Source organism: Tachypleus tridentatus, chromosome 7 (genome assembly GCF_004210375.1).
Source record: "Tachypleus tridentatus isolate NWPU-2018 chromosome 7, ASM421037v1, whole genome shotgun sequence".
Classification (NCBI taxonomy): domain Eukaryota; kingdom Metazoa; phylum Arthropoda; class Merostomata; order Xiphosura; family Limulidae; genus Tachypleus; species Tachypleus tridentatus.
The window spans coordinates 7,923,520-7,931,879 of record NC_134831.1 but is presented as its reverse complement, the minus strand read 5'-3'; positions in this window follow the sequence as shown (position 1 = coordinate 7,931,879).

The following is an 8,360-nucleotide window of genomic DNA, read 5'->3' as shown; positions in this document are numbered from 1 at the left end:
ATTGCTCACCGCTCTCCAACATTGATACTATGATTTAACACAGTTCTTCTACACTGATATTATAATTGCACACAGCTCATCTACAGTTATATTACGATTGCTCACAGCTCTCCAACATTGATACTATGATTTAACATAGTTCTCCTGCACTGACTTTATGATTGCACACAGCTCTCCAACATTGATAATATGATTTAACACAGTTCTTCCACACTGATATTACAACTGCACACTGCTTTCCAACATTGATACTATGTTTTAACACAGGTCTTTTACACTGATATTATAACTGCACACAGCTCATCTACACTGATATTACGATTGCTCATATCTCTACAACATTGATACTATGATTTAACACAGTTCTCCTACACTGATATTATGATTGCACACAGCTCTTCAACAATGATACTATGATTTAACACAGTTCCCCTACACTGTTATTACGATTGCTCACAGCTCTCCAACATTGAAACTGTGATTTAACACAGTTCTCCTACACTGATATAACAATTGCACACAGCTTTCCAACTTTGAAACTATGATTTAACACAGTTCTTCTACACTGATATTATGATAACACACTGCTCATCTACACTGATATTACGATTCCACATAGCTCTCCCACTCTGATACTATGATTTAACACAGTTCTTCTACACTGATATTATGATTGCACACAGCTCTCGAACATTGAATCTACGATTTAACACAGTTCTTTTACACTGATATTATAATTGCACACAGATTATCTACACTTATATTACGATTGCTCATAGCTCTACAACATTGATATTATGATTTAACGCAGTTCTCCTACACTGATATTATGATTGGACACAGCTCTCCAACATTGATATTGTGATTTAACACAGTTCCTCTACACTGATATTATGATAGCACACTGCTCATCTACACTGATATTACGATTGCTTATAGCTCTATAACGTTGATACTATGATTTATAACAGTTCTCCTACACTGATATTATGATTTCACACAGCTCTCCAACATTGATACCATAATTTAACATAGTTCTTCTGCACTGATATTATGATTGCACACAGCTCATCAAAATTGATACTATGATTTAACACAGTTCCCCTACACTGATATAATGATTGCACACAGCTCTCCAACATTGATAGTATGATTTAACACAGTTCTTCTAAACTGATATTATGATAGCACACTGCTCATCTACCCTGATATTAAGATTCCACATGGCGCTCCAACACATATACTATGATGTAACACAGTTCTCCTACTCCGTTATTATGGTTGCACACAGCTATACAACATTAAAACTATGATTTAACACAGTTCTTCTACACTGATATTACGATTGCTGATAGTTCTCCAACATTAATACTATGATTTAACACAATTCTTTTACACTGATATTATAAATGCAAACTGGTCGTCTACACTGATATTACGATTGCTCATAGCTCTATAACATTGATACTATGATTTAACATAGTTCTCCTACACTGATATTATGATTGCACACTGCTCATCTACACTGATATTACGATTCCACGTAGCTCTCCAACACTGATACTATGATTTAACACAGTTCTTCTTCACTGATATTATGATTGCACACAGCTCTCCAACATTGAAACTATGATTTAACACAGTTCCTCTACACTGATATTATGATTGCACACAGCTCTCCAACGTTGATACTATGATTTAAAACAGTTCTCCTACACTGATATTATGATTGCACATAGCTCTCCAACATTGATACTATAATTTAACACTGTTCTTCTGCACTGATATTTTGATTGCACACAGCTCATCAAAATTGATACTATGATTTAACACAGTTTCCCTACACTGATATAATGATTGCACATAGCTCATCAACATTGATAGTATGATTTAACACAGTTCTTCTAAACTGATATTATGAAAGCACACTGCTCATCTACACTGATATTAAGATTGCACTCAGCTCTCCAACATTGAAACTATGATTTAACACAGTTCTTCTACACTGATATTATGATTGCACACAGCTCTCCAACATTGATACTATGATTTAACACAGTTCTCCTACACTGATATTATGATTGCACACAGCTCTCCAACATTGATACTATGATTTAACACAGTTCTTCTACACTGATATTATGATTGCACACAGTTCATCAAAATTGATACTACACTGATATATAACGATTCCTCATAGCTCTCCAACATTGATACTATGATTTAACACAGTTCTCCTACACTGATATTATGATTGCACACAGCTCATCTACACTAATATTACGATTGCTCAGAGCTCTCCAACATTGATACTATGATTTAACGCAGTTCTCCTACACTGATATTATGATTGGACACAGCTCTCTAACATTGATATTGTGATGTGACACCGTTCTTCTACACTGATATTATTATAGCACACTGCTCATCTACGCTGATATTACGATTCCACATAGCTTTCCAACACTGATACTATGATATAACACAGTTCTTCTACACTGATATTATGATTGCACACAGCTCTATAACATTGATACTATGATTTAACACAGTTCTTCTATACTGATATTACGATTGTACACTGCTCATCTACACTGATATTACGATTCCACATAGCTCTCCAACACTGATACTATGATTTAATACAGTTCTTCCAGACTGATATTATAATTGCACACGGCTCATCTACACTTATATTACGATTGCTCACAGCTCTCCAACACTGATACTATGATTTAACACAGTTCTTCTACACTGATATTATGATTGCACACAGCTCTCCAACATTGATACTATGATTTAACACAGTTCTCCTACACTGATATTATGATTGCACATAGCTCTCCAACATTGATACTATAATTTAACACAGTTCTTTTGCACTGATATTATGATTGCACACAGCTCATCAAAATTGATATTATGATTTAACACAGTTTCCCTACACTGATATAATGATTGCACACAGCTCTCCAACATTGATAGTATGATTTAACACAGTTCCCCTACACTGATATTATGATTGCACACAGCTCTCCAACGTTGATACTATGATTTAAAACAGTTCTCCTACACTGATATTATGATTTCACACAGCTCTCCAACAGTGATACTATAATTTAACACAGTTCTTCTGCACTGATATTATGATTGCACACAGTTCATCAAAATTGATACTATGATTTAACACAGTTCCCCTACACTGATATAACGATTCCTCATAGCTCTCCAACATTAATACTATGATTTCACACAGCTCTCCAACAGTGATACTATGATTTATCACAGTTTCTTACACTGATATTAAGATTCCACATGGCGCTCAAACACTGATACTATGATTTAACACAGTTCTCCTATATTATTATGATATTCCAACATTAAAACTATGATTTAACACAGTTGTCCTGAACTGATATTATGATTGCACACAGATCTCCAATATTGAAACTATGATTTAACACAGTTCTTCTGCACTGATATTACGATTGCTCATAGCTCTACAACATTGATACTATGATTTAACGCAGTTCTGCTACACTGATATTATGGTTGGACACAGCTCTCCAATATTGATATTGTGATTTAACACGGTTCTTCTACACTGATATTATAATTGCACACAGCTCATCTACACTGATATTACGATTGCTCTCGCTCTACAACATTGATACTATGATTTAACACAGTTCTCCTACACTGATATTATGATTGCACACTGCTCATCTACACTGATATTAAGATTTAACACAGTTCTTCTACACTGATATTATGATTGCACACAGCTCTCCAACATTGAAACTATGATTTAACACAGTTCTTCTGCACTGATATTATGATTGCACACAGCTCTCCAACATTGAAACTTTGATTTAACATAATTCTTCTATACTGATATTATAATTGCATACAGCTTGTCTACACTGATAATACGATTGCTCACCGCTCTCCTGTATTGAAACTATGATTTAACACGGTTCTTCTACACTGATATTATAATTGCACACAGCTCATCTACACTGATATTAGGATTGCTCTCGCTCTACAACATTGATACTATGATTTAACACAGTTTTCCTACACTGTTATTATGATTGCACACAAATCTCCAACATTGAATATATGATTTAACACAGTTCTCGTACACTGATATTATGACTGCACACAGCTCTCCAACATTGAAACTTTGATTTAACATAATTCTTCTACACTGATATTATAATTGCACACAGCTTGTCTACACTGATAATACGATTGCTCACCGCTCTCCAACATTGATATTATGATTTAACACAGTTCTTCTACACTGATATTATAATTGCATACAGCTCATCTACACTGATATTACGATTGCTCATAGCTCTCCAACATTGATACTATGATTTAACACAGTTCTCCTACACTGATATTATGATTGCACACAGCTCGTCAACATTGATACTGTGATTTAACACAGTTCTCCTACACTGATATTACAATTGCACACAGCTCTCCAACATTGAAACTATGATTTAACACAGTTCTTCTACACTGATATTATTATAGCACACTGCTCATCTCCGCTGATATTACGATTCCACATAGCTTTCCAACACTGATAGTATGATTTAATACAGTTCTTCTACACTGATATTATAATTGCACACGGCTCATCTACAGTTATATTACGATTGCTCACAGCTCTCCAACATTGATACTATGATTTAACACAGTTCTCCTACACTGACATTATGATTGCACACAGCTTTCCAACATTGCTACTATGATTTAACACAGTTCTTCCACACTGATATTACAACTGCACACTGCTTTCCAACATTGATACTATGTTTTAACACAGGTCTTTTACACTGATATTATAACTGCACACTGCTCATCTACACTGATATTACGATTCCACATATCTCTCCCACATTGATACTATGATTTAACACAGTTCTCCTACACTGATATAATGATTGCACACAGCTCTTCAACATTGATACTATGATTTAACACAGTTCTTTTACACTGATATTATAATTGATTGCTACACAGCTCATCTCTAACATTGAAACTATGATTTAACACAGTTCTTCTACACTGATATTATGATAGCACACTGCTCATCTACACTGATATTACGATTCCACATAGCTCTCCCACTCTAATACTATGATTTAACACTGCTCATCTACACTGATATTACGATTGCTCATAGCTCTACAACGTTGATACTATGATTTAAAACAGTTCTCCCACACTGATATTATGATTTCACACAGCTCTCCAACATTGATACTATAATTTAACATAGTTCTTCTGCACTGATATTATGATTGCACACAGCTCATCAAAATTGATACTATGATTTAACACAGTTCCCCTACACTGATATAATGATTGCACACAGCTCTCCAACATTGATAGTATGATTTAACACAGTTCTTCTAAACTGATATTATGATAGCACACTGCTCATCTACCCTGATATTAAGATTCCACATGGCGCTCCAACACATATACTATGATGTAACACAGTTCTCCTACTCTGTTATTATGGTTGCACACAGCTATCCAACATTAAAAATATGATTTAACACAGTTCTCCTACACTGATATTATGATTGCACACAGATCTCCCATATTGAAACTATGATTTAACACAGTTCTTCTACACTGATATTACGATTGCTGATAGTTCTCCAACATTAATACTATGATTTAACACAATTCTTTAAACTGATATTATAAATGCAAACTGGTCGTCTACACTGATATTACGATTGCTCATAGCTCTACAACATTGATACTATGATTTAACATAGTTCTCCTACACTGACATTATGATTGCACACTGCTCATCTACACTGATATTACGATTCCACGTAGCTCTCCAACACTGATACTATGATTTAACACAGTTCTTCTACACTGATATTATGATTGCACACAGGTCTCCAACATTGAAACTATGATTTAACACAGTTCCCCTACACTGATATTATGATTGCACACAGCTCTCCAACGTTGATACTATGATTTAAAACAGTTCTCCAACATTGATACTATAATTTAACACTGTTCTTCTGCACTGATATTATGATTGCACACAGCTCATCAAAATTGATACTATGATTTAACAGTTCCCCTACACTGATATTATGATTGCACACAGCTCTCTAACGTTGATACTATGATTTAAAATAGTTCTCCTACACTGATATTATGATTTCACACAGCTCTCCAACATTGATACTATAATTTAACACAGTTCTCCTACACTGATATTATGATTGGACACAGCTCTCTAACATTGATATTGTGATGTGACACAGTTCCCCTACACTGATATAACGATTCCTCATAGCTCTCCAACATTAATACTATGATTTAACACAGTTCTCCTACACTGATATTAGGATTGGATACAACTCTCCAAAATTGATACTGTGATTTATCACAGTTTCTTACACTGATATTATGATTGCACACAACTCTCCAACATTGAAACTATGATTTAACACAGTTCTCCTACACTGATATTATGATTGCACTCAGCTCTCCAACATTAATACTGTGATTTAACACAGTTTCCTACACTGATATTATGATTTAACACAGTTCTTCTACACTGATATTATGATTGCACACAGCTCATCTACACTAATATTACGATTGCTCAGAGCTCTCCAACATTGATACTATGATTTAACGCAGTTCTCCTACACTGATATTATGATTGGACACAGCTCTCTAACATTGATATTGTGATGTGACACCGTTCTTCTACACTGATATTATTATAGCACACTGCTCATCTACGCTGATATTACGATTCCACATAGCTTTCCAACACTGATACTATGATATAACACGGTTCTTCTACACTGATATTATGCTTGCACACAGCTCTATAACATTGATACTATGATTTAACACAGTTCTTCTATACTGATATTACGATTGTACACACTGCTCATCTACACTTATATTACGATTGCTCACAGCTCTCCAACATTGATACTATGATTTAACATAGTTCTCCTAAACCGACATTATGATTGCACACTGCTCATCTACACTGATATTACGATTCCACGTAGCTCTCCAACACTGATACTATGATTTAACACAGTTCTTCTACACTGATATTATGATTGCACACAGGTCTCCAACATTGATTGCTATGATTTAACACAGTTCCCCTACACTGATATTATGATTGCACACAGCTCTCCAACGTTGATACTATGATTTAAAACAGTTCTCCTACACTGATATTATGATTTCACACAGCTCTCCAACATTGATACTATAATTTAACACAGTTCTTCTGCACTGATATTATGATTGCACACAGTTCATCAAAATTGATACTATGATTTAACACAGTTCCCCTACACTGATATAACGATTCCTCATAGCTCTCCAACATTAATACTATGATTTAACACAGTTCTCCTACACTGATATTATGATTGGATACAACTCTCCAAAATTGATACTATGATTTATCACAGTTTTCTGTACTGATATTATGATTGCACACAACTCTCAACATTGATACTATGATTTAACACAGTTCTCCTACACTGATATTATTATTGCACTCAGCTCTCCAACATTAATACTGTGATTTAACACAGTTTCCTACACTGATATTATGATTTAACACAGTTTTTCTACACTGATATTATGATTGCACACAGCTCATCTACACTAATATTACGATTGCTCAGAGCTCTCCAACATTAATACTATGATTTAACGCAGTTCTCCTACACTGATATTATGATTGGACACAGCTCTCTAACATTGATATTGTGATGTGACACCGTTCTTCTACACTGATATTATTATAGCACACTGCTCATATACGCTGATATTACGATTCCACATAGCTTTCCAACACTGATACTATGATATAACACGGTTCTTCTACACTGATATTATGCTTGCACACAGCTCTATAACATTGATACTATGATTTAACACAGTTCTTCTATACTGATATTACGATTGTACACGGCTCATCTACACTTATATTACGATTGCTCACAGCTCTCCAACATTGATACTATGATTTAAGATAGTTCTCCTACACTGATATTATGATTGCACACAAATCTCCAACATTAAAACTATGATTTAACACAGTTCTCGTACACTGATATTATGATTGCACACAGCTCTTCAACATTAAAAGTATGATTTAAAAGAATTCTTCTACACTGATATTATAATTGCACACAGCTTGTCTACACTGATATTACGATTGTGCTAGCTCTCCAACATTGATACTATGATTTAACACAGTTCTCCTACACTGATATTAGGATTGGATACAACTGTCCAACATTGATACTGTGATTTATCAC